At 39.5% G+C, this 13201-nt stretch overlaps 2 protein-coding genes across 6 annotated transcripts in view; one reads left to right on the top strand and one right to left on the bottom strand.

Moving 5' to 3' along the window:
- The window catches only part of LOC110977259 (G protein-coupled receptor 54-like), a 158087-nt gene that overhangs the window by 60429 nt on the left and 84457 nt on the right, over positions 1–13201 (top strand). Inside the window, exon 1 of one of the 3 annotated variants that reach the window (XM_087137227.1) lies at positions 6562–6921. The exons of the other annotated variants lie outside the window; for them this stretch is intronic. The gene's annotated coding sequence lies outside the window, so the exon portion shown is untranslated. Of the gene's footprint in view, positions 1–6561; positions 6922–13201 lie in introns of those variants that run through there. 3 annotated transcript variants of the gene reach the window in all.
- LOC110990465 (G protein-coupled receptor 54-like) overlaps positions 1–13201 on the bottom strand; it is a 218528-nt gene that overhangs the window by 162342 nt on the left and 42985 nt on the right. The window lies entirely within an intron of this gene.

Below are 13201 nucleotides of genomic sequence, written 5' to 3'. Positions count from 1 at the left end.
GTGATCTAATATTGAAAAAAAGTACTACGTTTCATCCCTAATAGGCCAAAAGCTGCACTTTTGTCCGGAATCGAGCCATATTTGGGGAATTTGAGAACATTCTTACAAAAACATGAACCCTCTGTTCGTATAGAATCCAAGTTGATTTGGGCCGGCGACGAGTTTCACGGGAGAGGGGCATTTCCCTCCATGTCTCCGTAAGTTTTATAAACAGATAAATAACACGCAATACACAGCAGGGGACACGCGGAGGACGCGGTCCGGCGGTATATAGCAGACCCTGCAGCAACCAGACTTCAGTTGCCTGATGAAGGCTAGCAGCACTAGCAGCCGAAACGTCGCTACCAGCAACACGACACCGCGAGTCATCGATTGTCTTTTTTACTGTATTTGTCATCCACCGCGGTGATTATGTTTATCTCTTCTATTAAAAGTCGATAGTCATTAGTTTAACTACAACAAAGCACAAAGTCGGTAGTCATGGGATTTAGAAAATCAGTAAGTAAAGTTAACCACAAGTTGCACTTCTATTTGAACACTTGCCAGGGCGAAGATTCCAACGCACCATAAGCAAATTAGCAAATGACATAGTGGCGTGTTCATAATGTCAAAAAGAGGTGTAGGAGGTCGTGAAAACAAATAGAATGTGACCAGGGATACACTGATAGGTTACATTAATTGCGATAAATATTTACTTGCGTAGACCAATAAATCATGAATATTGATAAAGGAGGTTGTTTCGTCTGCTCCCGGTACCATGGTTGGTGCCTAAGCTACAAACTAATGTCTTTCAGGCTAACATCAAAGCAAGTTCTACTGAAGCAGACAAGGAAAATGTAACTAACTAAAAGTTACTAGTATTCAGAATAATGATCATCCGACGTACCACATGTTTGCCAAACAATACTGTTTGGAGGATCAAACACCTTTGAGTACCAGACACCTGCGTGTTTGCCACTTCCAGGGCATCCGGAGTGCAAGCCTAACTGGTTCACTGGCAGATGAGAAACGATCTCCTTTTCCCAAATAAAGTTGATAAGAATGGAAATTTCATGTCAAGCGGCTTTGGTTTGTGATATATTCAAGGTTCTTTCACACTGTGCATGGTATAAGTGTTCAGCGAGTGACTGTGGATATTTTGGAATGTAATGAATGCAGGTCCAATCAATCAAGCCAATTGATTCTAGGCACGTTGATATCAGTTGATGTTTTGAGAATACTACAATGTCTTTACATTTATGTAATGATTCTCAAACATAAAATTACATTTAAATCTAGACAGAGTGCGCTACTGAAAGACATTTCAAGATCTTTCGTATCCATACAGACTTTCTCCATTAATAACATTAGAAGTGAGCTCATAAGAATTGACGTTTGCAAGAGCTCAAAGTCAATGTCAAATATTATCAGGGCTTAATCCAATTTGCCCGGTGGCGACATCAATAAAGAAGCAGGTCTTGAGGAATGCAACTCTGATCGAAAAGGCTTTTAAACTCGATATACTTACATAAAATGAAACCCGTTGTTTTCCTGTGATTTTTGTGTGTTTTTTTTTATTTCTAAAGTTTTAAGTTGGACGACCAGTATAGGAGATGTTTTATCGGAATTCTCGTGATCAGAATCTATGAAACGACCAATACAGCTCGCTATTCTGTCGCTGACTTTCGCTCGTCGCCCAAGGAGGGGTCGATGGCCTTGCACAGATTTTAGTGAACGAAATACATCACACGGGGTCACAGCTAACGACACACAGAGTATTGTGGGTGAATTTCTGCCAGGCGTGCGAGCTCGCTTAATATGGTGGTTATCAAGTCGAAATATTTTTTCTTGTTCTTCTTCATTGCTGAAAATAGTCTCACTAACTTTTATTAGTTCATCCAAAATTGATCAAGATAACCAATGGTTTGAAATATATTGCCAAAAGACACATGATCAGTAATACTTGATGAGAAGGCATTACAGTGATTGTTGCAAGGCCATGTTTTTATCATATATTGTAAGCCGTCACTTTGACCTGTGCCAAAGCATTACCATAGACCGCTTCATTAATAAATTCATAATTACACACGCACCCACACAAATGGGCAAGAAGTGTGAGCGGGCCATTGAAAATGTACAGGGGTGCTACTTCAATGATCATTTTCTCTCAGGTTTTCTTACTTTGTTTAGTTTTTTTCTGAGAAAATATCTTAAATCGTTTTCGCTATTAGTGTCTAATTAAATTGGAATTTTTGGTGCCCTGTAAAAAAATTTAAAATCGTAATTTTTCCTTTGCGTGCAAGAGTGTCGTTTCTTAGTATGGCCCCCTTTCATCTTAAGTAGTATAAAGTACATCGTTAGTGTCCTCGGACCCAACCTGTGCATTTGTAAACCATATGCAGCAAGGTATGAGACGGAGAGAACCCCCCCTGCTTTGTGTTGGCCATTGTCTCGCAGGAATCTGGACATTCCTTTCAGACATCTTGGGGGATGTGTTAAGTAACAATAGTCTGGAATGTGTATAGGGATTGGACATATGTTGGGGGGTACCCCTTGGTCTCATTTCTTGCTGGGTATATTGTAAACACACATACTGATGTTAAAACTACCTCCATTGTTCAATGTACATGTACTGGTACTGTACCCATTCGGTTCATTGCTTTCTTCACTTGGGAAATCTGAAGAACAGATCCCTTTCCCTTTGGAATCTGCATTTTGTCTTTTACAACCCCAAACACAACAACTGGATAGCATTTCTTTTGGTAGTACTCCAAGCTGTGACCAAGTTCAATGGTAAGCTTTGTACATGTACGTACAGTATACATGTACATCGAACACCAGTACGTTTTTTTTTTTACAAAATATCACCTATAAAGTGAGTAGGCCTACATCCAGCAAGTAGAAAAGTTTTATGCATGAAAACTCTTCAATAATTTATTTATCGAAATTGTGGAATCGGGCCTTTTTGTGTTGCGTAACGTGCTGGGTACGTTGTTAACGCACGTGATATGTAACTTTGAAGAGCTGATGATTGAACAGAGGTCATGGGGGTTTTGTTATTATTTTTATGATTATGGTCCATAACATTCAAATACTATTGTGTATGCTTATTCATACTTGTCAGATCTGTTCACGGAGCACTATGTAGCCAATTGGACAGTTTCAGTGCCAGTAGGGGGTGTAAAAAATTTGCCCAGCGTTTTACAGCGTATACCCAAAAAAGTGGCCGGGTTTACAATCGACGATTTCAGTGAATCCCATTTCCAGTGCAGAAATGATCAAAATGAGGCCTCACCTGTTCATCTCTCCTGGATCAAAACGTAGGTTTTGATATAATTATTTGCATGGATGTACAAATCGAGAATCTTGCCAAAAATTCCTGCCTGGAAAATAAGCTTTGGCTATGGCGGTACCGGTAATAACCTACAGACAATGTCAATGCCAACATATTCTGCCCTCATTGGATATGGCGCCCAGCCTATATCATACACCCGCCTTTGCAATACAGCTTATTTGCATGAGCAACACCATCTCCTGCAAACATTAAAGGTTTATGGGTTGCTCATATTTCGAGGAAGGAGAGTTGGCAAGAGAAACAATGGAGGAATAAAACACACCATCCCCTTTAAGAGTGGACTGCAATCGACACTCGGACTACTGGGATTCCTGTAAGATTGACTGTCGACTGTCTGGCATGATCCACATACTGCTATACAGAGTGGGTGCAGGCCGCTAATGATTTGTCAACTTGTCCCAATAACTCGTCATCAAAACGACTGAGAATCAATAACTGGTGGAAACTCCCTGCATGTTTTTAACCAATGCAAGATCTCTTAATAATAAAGAGCATGAGTTTGAACTTGCGCTTGGACTAAATCAAGTGGACATAGCCGTCGTTACTAAGACTTGGTTTAATGAGTCAACAATTCGAGCAGCTGACATTCATCATTATACTTTTGTTAACAAAAATCGCATCAACCGTAGGGGCTGTGGAGTTGCTGTTTATGCTAAAGATCATCTAACTGTGCACACATTAGAATTTCATAATTGTGATTTTGAGTGCCTATGGTTAAAGTTCTCACTTATGGGAAACAGACGCGTGCCCACGAATCTTTATGTTGGACGTATTTATTTTCCTCCGGGATCGACTTATGAATATGAACTTAAAGATCATGTCGGCAAAACTATTCACCGGATTTATGCAACAGATGTGTCAGCTATCATCACTGTATTAGGCGGTTTCAACAAAATGAACTGTGATTTATCTGCAACATCACTTTGGAATGGTCCAGATTGTCCAGTTCGCAACACGTTCGGACGTTATATTAGATAAAATTTTCGTCAACTATCCATTTTTGTTCGACAAGGTAACACAGCTGGCTCCAACTAAGACAAGTGATCATATCTGTGTTCTTGCTAAGCGTATAGCTAAATTGCCTCAACTTGAAAACAACGCATTTACACTATGCTCACAAAAGGGTTCCTCTATCAGATCATTTGGCCACTGTATTTAAATTGTGACTGGACTCATGCAATCGTTGGTTTAACAACAACCCAACAAGTTGATTTCTCCTTCATTGAGACTACCACAACAACTATCATCATCATTTCCCTTTAATTTCCAGAAAGCAACAAATGGAACAAACCACTCGAAGCATTCTAAAGCTAGATGAGCAAGCAGGCCTTTGCTCATAGATCTCTTGAACCCTATGCATGGCGCCAGTTACGTAATACAATCCAACGTGAGATTAAAGCTGCCAAAGCGGAGTTTTAAAGAACCTCTGTTGAATCCCTCAAACCAAACAACCTGGTAAGTGGCATCGTGAAATCCAGTCACTTAACCACCTGAAACCAAAACCTGTTAGCATTCCAGGTGCCCAACTACACCTACAAGGAGCGGCTGAGAATATAAACAAGCAGTTTACTGCCGCTTGTAATCACGGACGTGTATAATAAAATCTGGACTCGCAATGCCCTTAATCAGCCTATAGAGTCATTGAATCCACTCGCAGCCATTTTACCGAGCCGAATACTGCTATACAGAGGTAATGTCCGCCTTTGTTCTTCCTGACGTCAATAGTAGGGAGCCAACCCACGCCTTTGTATTCGGCTCGGTAAAATGGCCGCTGGTTAGCTTCTTTTTCATACAAAGGCGTTGCAAGTCCAGGTTTTTTTTATATACGTCCGTGCTTGTAATCAGTTTCCAGCTCTTAATCTTGCAATTATTCCTGTTTGTCAGCTGAATCATTACTGCCCGTTGTCAAGTTCTCAAATTGTTGAAAACCTCAATACTGCAAAGCCTGGACATCACTGCATCTGCCTACACGACTCGTCCATAAATTTGCAAAGGAATTAGCAACTCCTTTAACACCATTTTCAATTCATGTTCTTTTGGATGGAATTTTCCTAACGAATGGAAGACTGCTACTGTTGTCCCCGTTCCCAAGGTTAGCAAAATAACATCATTCAATCAACTATGGCCCATTTCACTTACACCTTTACCTGGGGAGAATTTCTGAAAGTTTTATTGCAAAATGGATCGTTGAAGATATTTCTATCAAACTTGACATTAAACAATATGGAATATTAAAGGTTTAATGTTCAATTTTGCCTTTGAGGGTTTGGATAAACCGGGACATTAAGCCCAACTGTGCGCAATTGACTTCGTCAAGGCCTTTGATAGGGTTAATCATAACTTACTTATAAAGAAGCTTATAGACCTCAGATAGAGAATCCATAGTTCCTACTCTGCAGCTTTCTCACCAATCGAAATCACCAAGCTAAACGGTCATTTGTCATCTACCAAACCGATTACATGTGGGTTCCAAACGGTACAGAATTGGGACCTTTTCTTTTTCTTGTTCTTGTTGACGATGACTCTATGGATTGCTGCAGACGGTAGACAATCTAACTCTGGGAGAAGTAGTCAAATTTGGTGAAGCATCTACCCTTCAAGTACATCTTGATAATCTTTCGGTTTGGTGTCAGCAGAACAATGTGTTACCCAAACCTTCTAAATGCCAACAAATGATGATTAGTTTTTTAAAAAGAGAAGTTCCCATGCAGTCACTTTTACTGGAATAAAATTACTCGGAGTTATAATACAGAGTGATCTCAAATGGTCTATAATTTCTAGTGCATCCACCGCATCCACCAGGGTATATACTCTTTGTATCTTAGAAGGACACAGATTTCTCAATCCAATATGGTGGCCTTTATTTAATTGTTACATACGACCCATTTTAGTATATGCTATCCAAGTGTGGCATTCTTCAAAAACTGCTCAGCAAAATAATGGAATAGAACAGGTACAGAAGAGAGCTTGTAAATATTGAATATGTAAATAAATAAAATCAATTACTTGAAGCTCAACAGTAAGGAGTCTGTGCTACAGAAAGCTTGGAAAAGTCAATTAAGCAAAATAGTTGGCTTTCATGGCAATCAATGACATTTTTGAAAGAGAAATTCATGAACATTTAATATAATTAGTTAACTGGGGTAACCGGAGCGGTGGTGAAAGTTTCACCAAATCGCCAAATCTGGTCATAACTTTTTCCAAACGGTTAACTTGGCACACATTCCCTACAGTCCTCGCCCCAGGCATACACCACAAGCCTGTAGACTCCTATTGGCTAGACCCCAACCACTGCACAGAAAGGAGTCTTAAAGATCAATCGCCCCAAGGAGCCCATATGGTCGCTATCAGGAACTGAATCTCACTGTTAACAGACATGTGCTTACTCGTCCGGCTGTTTGGGTTGTGACTGGTATTACTGTACTTCCAAAGGAGCAAAATGAAATATAGATACAAAGAGGACGTGAGAGATATATCAGCTACCATTAAACAGTCGTACAGGTTCAAGCATGACCAGGAACTGACCCGGTGGCAAAAGTCTCCGCGTGGAGAAAAAGTCTTACTTTTTGGACGTAGCTGCTCCAAGGGTAAGCTTTGGTTATGTTATGGCTAATCAGTTACCATCTCCCATCTTTTCAGCCCCGAAATACATGAACGTGAATTTCAATGGGATTTCGAAATGTGGCCTAGGGAGAGAGTGTATCCCTATTTTTTTCTGTTAACGTCTTTCTAACATCTTAACATTTTTCCCTTTTTTCCCTAAACTAAATCCCTCCCAGCTCGCTAACTGTGTTACTGCAATGCTCCGAGAAAATAACAACGATGGCTATCATATAAAAGTGACTTTATTTGAATTATTGATTTCATATTTAGAGGAAATGGAAAATTTGTACAATTTATTTATTCGTGCATACATCAACAATTATTGAATTTCATGGGTAATATAATAAATAGATAAATGTACATTAACATATATTGTGAATAGAACACCCACCAGCGACTAATGACAAGAAAAACAACTGTTATGTTACAGTCCGTTAAACGTATTTGATAATGTACGAATCAAACCGACATACCGTCCTGATTTGTGTTTCACAAGAGGGTAACACAATAATTTTCCCTTGTTACTATAATGTATCTAAATCATACATAAATGCAGATAGCCGTATTTTGAAACACCTTTCCTTGAATTTCCTTGTAATTTTCTTGCTTATGTTTTTGTCATTCTCGAAATGCGGAGATATATCCCCCCATCCGACAGGATCTACGGTGAAGGAGCAACTGTGGTAGTGATTTCCAAAGATCTATAAAGAAAATAAATCGCTTCTCTTTATACTACAAAGCACCACTATTGTTTCAAACAGTAACTGATGATGAATCGGATGTTACAAAGCCACATAATTAACATGTTTTAATTCATGTAAATTTTAATATAGTAAAACTTAATTTTTATGTAGTAATATAGGATACAATTTATTTGAAGTTTCGCAATACGTGAAGTATGTGACAATGGATCTGTTCAATATTCAACAGCGTATGCCTGTACAAGGCTATTCGGGAACAGTTACACGCGCGCGCGAAAGTCTGCAAAAGACCTTGGCCTTATAAAATACCGAACTGTCTCATTAGGGAGGAAGTTACAAATGTGTCTCCAGTTTCATTATTCCTAATGTGCACCCGATTGACCGAAGTCAGCAGGCATAGCCTATTATAGGTAGCACTCGTGGATCCTTGGACTCTGATCTCAGTAGATTAGAAAGTTCTGTGAGTTAATCCAGTAAAGCGGTTACTAAACAAAACCACCACATCGTCTAATTTCAAACTATTATGTGTGCCCTCGTCAACGTGCTTCCAATTTTATCTAGCTTCCTATGATCCTTCACAGATTATATAGTCAGCATTGGTTTTGATGGCAAATACTAGCATCGCTCGGAATGGCAGAGCCGTTAGTAAACGCTTAAAACACCGGCAAGTCTTAGCGAAATGGAAGAAAACTTGCACTTGGAAGGACTCTATGATATTTCATCGTCACAAATGGACTTAAAAGTCTATATGTCGCGATGCATCGAGGATTGTCTCCCAGATAAATGGGATAACACGTGTCATGACAGGCGTTCAGCGCTATTAAAAAACACAGGAAAATCTTGTGCGCTTTTTTTCACCTCTCTCTCTTTCTGTCTCTTCGTAATAAGATATGTCCATGGGACTATCTGACGTCGCAGTTGCGTCTCAATTAAAGTTCAAAGAATGTTAGTGCACTTTGGCCAGTGTTCTTGAATGTCGAAAGGGGATTGTGACGCACTCCGGCATGACCGGAGGGAATTTTTATTGTTTTTGAGTCCGTGTAAAGGGGCTCTATGGGGCCCTGACGGGCTGCAGCCAGACTCAAAATATGCAGGTTTTAATCCCACTTTGTTGGAATTTTCACGTTTTAATTGTCCACGAAAATACTACGCGTTTAAACTTCAATAGTTCCAAACATTTATTTATTTTCTCCGATAATTCTTGAAGCCACTGTTAACATAAATCAAACCTTTGTTTTCCAGTCTGATAATTTTAGATCAATACGCAACACCTATGTCACTTCCCAACTCAGACTAAAGATGTGCAGTTTTCAAAAGTGGTTTACTACTCGTTTTGATTAATAATGGTAACACGTTCGCCTGAGATTTCTTCAAACGAATGCCATTTTTGGTCATTCATATTCCTTGCAACCCGAGTGCCAGCCACCAAGACTTGGTCAGGAAACAGTGTAAAGTTGAATAGGTAGATAACAGCAGATGGGTCACAATCGTGGGAGCGAAAATGGATGTTATGACTGCAAACCTCTGAGTGTGCACCAAATGTGTACTGTAGAACATGCACGGATTTGATGGTTCTTAGGTCAAATTTTACTTGGTAAGTCAAACGACTTACGTAGTTCACCCATAAATCATATCACGAAGAGAAAAGCAGTCAGTAAGAATCAATCCACAGTTTTGACAATTCTTCTGTACAGTCATCATACAGCTGTAGAGTGGAGCAAACTCACTCGTGCTTATATTATTCCTGGCCTTCGACCTTATCCTGCCGTCCGCCAGCAATACTTTTACGCTGATTTTCTTGCAGTCGGATTAACTTGTTTTTTTTCTCCCGGCAATCAGTGTCAGCTCTGACTATATCAGCTCGTCCCATACCCCTACAAATAGTATCCTGTTTTATTATTCAGAAATTCAAGTGGTTTGCAGTACTGTAGGAGCTTACAGAGTGTGTTCGCTGTGTTTGCTTATTATGTTAGTGCTAGTTCTCACATTTCCAAGTAAATTCCGCCCCGCACATTCATAGCTCGAATCTTCAGTCCTTGTTCATTTTCATTGACGTAACGCTGATTTCCAAAGGGTAGGATAAGCTGTTGTACGTTTTTGCGATGACCCAAGAAGCACTGGCAGTTTTGATGGTATTGGGAGAAAATGTGTTTAATTTAAACAAGTTTTATTCCTTCCAGGTCCGAGTTGTTTTTTTTTGTTCTTCTGAACAGATAGACATCTTTGTTTGCCTTTGCAAAGGTGCATTTCAGAAAAGGATTTTGATAACCGGTTGAAACTCGTGTGTTATGAAAGAATCGTTGATTTGATCAGGGATCATTGTATTCATCTACTAAAAGTTCACGTAAATAAAATGGGGGGGGGGTTCAAGTATACCTTTGCCAGTTCGGGTACGTGCCAAGTTTGAAGTATTTTGGACTTAAAGTTCCTGAAATATTGGTTTGCTGTAGCCTAAGGTTAAAGTGTATCGCCCTCTCGAGACTTTTAACGAATTTGGAGTTTTTCATAGACTGGCTCTCCTTCCCTGTATTATTGCAGTGACTTACAAAGGATTCACCAATATTTAAGTTACGCGCTAAATTCAATGACGCGGGCCAGCCTAATAGTAATCCCCGTGCTTATGTTCTCGTTTCGTCATCAATCTATCATAATCTTGTATGCAGCCTGTGATTTTATTTTTCCATTGAGTTTAACTCTAGCACTGTAAGGTGCATGCAAAATTCTATTGAAATCGGAGGAGGGGCGATTGTCAAGGCTAGAACAGATACTACCAAAACATACTGACACAGGTTTATATTGATAAATTTAAAAAGGTCTCGCACAAGGAATTTAAAGAAACCATTTCATTTTTGCTCAGGAGATACATCAAAAAGAACGTATTAAGAAAAAGAACAGGTATGGCAGAGACGTCATCGTGACATCACCCAAATTTTCACATCGAACACATCCCGGTTTGGATCCATGCCAAGTTTCAACCAAGTCAGACTTATTTTGTGCGAGATATACTGGCCTGCAAAGATTTCAACTTTGCAGGCATGTCACATCTTTGTTTGCAAAGGCCGCCTTTGCAAAGGCGCAATTCAGAAAAGGACAGCCCTGATTTTGATAACCGGTTGAAAGTCGTGTGTTATGAAAGAATCGTTAATTTGATCAGGGATCATTGTATTCATCTACTAAAAGTTCACGTAAATAAAATGGGGGGGGTTCACAGTGGGTGAAGGGAATTTTTTTACGGGGCATAGTTGTACAGGTTGGATATGATGATGGACCCAGCTAAGTCGAGTATCAAGAAAGTATTATACACAACCTACATGTACACCGGAACATGTCACAGGTTAGAATCAATGAAGGTAAATAACATGGTCGGCAATTTTCGCTCAGTACGAAATCCCCATGTCAAATAGTGTGGGTTACCTTCATTCCAAAGGAACTACGTCCGTACCCGTTTAATTTGGCTCCGCCACGTCTAGGTACCCACCAGCACTTTTAGTTAGACAAACACATCGTCCCCTCCAAACCGTCAATTTATTATGCCCCCAGGAAAACCGAGGGCAAAATTGTCCGAACTCGACTTGGAAAAGAGAACTACTCGACAATCAAACTGTGCTCAATCAGTGCTCAGATCAATGACAGCCTGATAATGGCTCCTCCAGAATCGCTCATCAGATAGAAGGTGGAGGCTTGCAAACCTTTGGTGGAAATTGAATCATACCCAAGGCTATGAATGATATCACGATTAGCCTGACAACACTGTAGATTGACAATTATTTATTTGTTCCGCAGTACTTCAATTAAAATTCAAAGGCCCTCTGTGGTCTCACTAGTCACATGATTGCTCCTCCACGATTATGACTTATGATCGGCTTTTCATCCAAAATCGCTCGCAGATTAATGGGTTGAAGAAAATACCCAAGCAACTGATGATCACTTTTCTGAAAAATGTTTTCAAATAAACTTTTGATAATAGTATATCAGTGATTTGGAAATTGTGACAAATGTACAAGGACACTTTTGTCAAACATATCGGCATCCCTTTTTGTCTATGATACTGAAACAATGATGGTGCCTTAATTATTGAATCGTTAGACGGCACACTGTTCAAAGTCCGTTATCAAGCCATACCGTCTTGATGCCAAGAACAATTATATGATCACTTCAGTTAAGAGAACAAACGCAGCACCGAACGAGAGCTACTTTGTCTGTTTGCAACAAAACATGTTTTTTCTGCATTTCTTAAGTTTTGAAAAAAGGGCGTCTTTCAAATATGCATGTGTGCAATAAGACATGTAGAGTAAAAAACTGTACAAGACTATGAGGTTTGCAGAAAAGGTTTAAGTCCACAGATTGACATTATCGTGGCGTCGTCGTACCAGTTTCGATTTAACGTATCCGAGTCTACCTACATATCGAGAATAAACCCCATCAGCCTGAAAGGTTTATAATTTAAAGATAAATAGTTTAAATTTAAGATGACGTCATATGACCCTAATTGACGTAATCACGCCGTCATTATATACCCAGAGTGAACCGTTCGACTTGCAGTCATCTAGTTATCGGGAATTAAAGTATGTACCTTGAAGATGCCGCGTGATAACGTCATCAAGTCGTTACCTTAAATGTAAATCGTAACACGTCCTAGTCTGCCTACATACCAAGAGGGAATCCGACTGGAATAACAGCTATATATTGGGCATTAGGCTTTGCATCTATAAGATGACTCGGCGTCATTCCTGATGACTCATCACAATTTACCGCGCATTTTCATTTAACCCCCCCCCCGTCTACAAACATACGAAAAAATGAACTCAGTAGACCTCTATCATGGACCAGCGATCTTGCTTTTCTATCATTCTAATCGAAAAGTGAGGCTGGAAGGGAAAACAGGCTCTTCTTTTTTATCGACATGTTAAGTTGTAGTACTATTGCCAGTAAGTCTACAGGGAACAAGACAAACATGGCAGCGTCACGATAAAGGACTATAGGACCAAAGGTTCTCACCTTTAAGATGTCATGTGACCCTCAATGACGGCATCATCACTTTCACCTTTAACATATCCCATTCTACTCATATACCAAAGGTGAACCTAATAGCACTTTTATTGTTCTCGTTGAAAGGCCTTCTAATGTACACCTTTAATATGAAGTCACGTGACCCGTGATGTCATAGGAATTTTTGTTGTTTTTTTTCATAGATATATTACAAAAATTATGTATACTGAAAAATTATTTCATACTATGGTATTGACATGGCATCTTTCCCGTTTTTGACTATTACGCATGTCAGTTTTGGTACTTGAAATGAGAAAAATAATGAAATCAATCTTTAACGTCATCGTGACGGCTTTCCAGTTTTCAAGTATACCTTTGCCAGTTCGGGTACGTGGCAAGTTTGAAGTATTTTGGACTTAAAGTTCCTGAAATATTGGTTTGCTGTAGCCTAAGGTTAAAGTGTATCGCCCTCTCGAGACTTTTAACGAACTTGGAGTTTTTCATAGACTGGCTCTCCTTCCCTGTATTATTGCAGTGACTTACAAAGGATTCACCAATATTTAAGTTACGCGCT

This window comes from Acanthaster planci, linkage group LG05 (assembly GCF_054643075.1).
Source record: "Acanthaster planci isolate LZ-2023a linkage group LG05, COTS_SCS, whole genome shotgun sequence".
Classification (NCBI taxonomy): domain Eukaryota; kingdom Metazoa; phylum Echinodermata; class Asteroidea; order Valvatida; family Acanthasteridae; genus Acanthaster; species Acanthaster planci.
The sequence above is the reverse complement of the archived record's forward strand: the minus strand, read 5'-3'. Positions and strand labels throughout refer to the sequence as shown.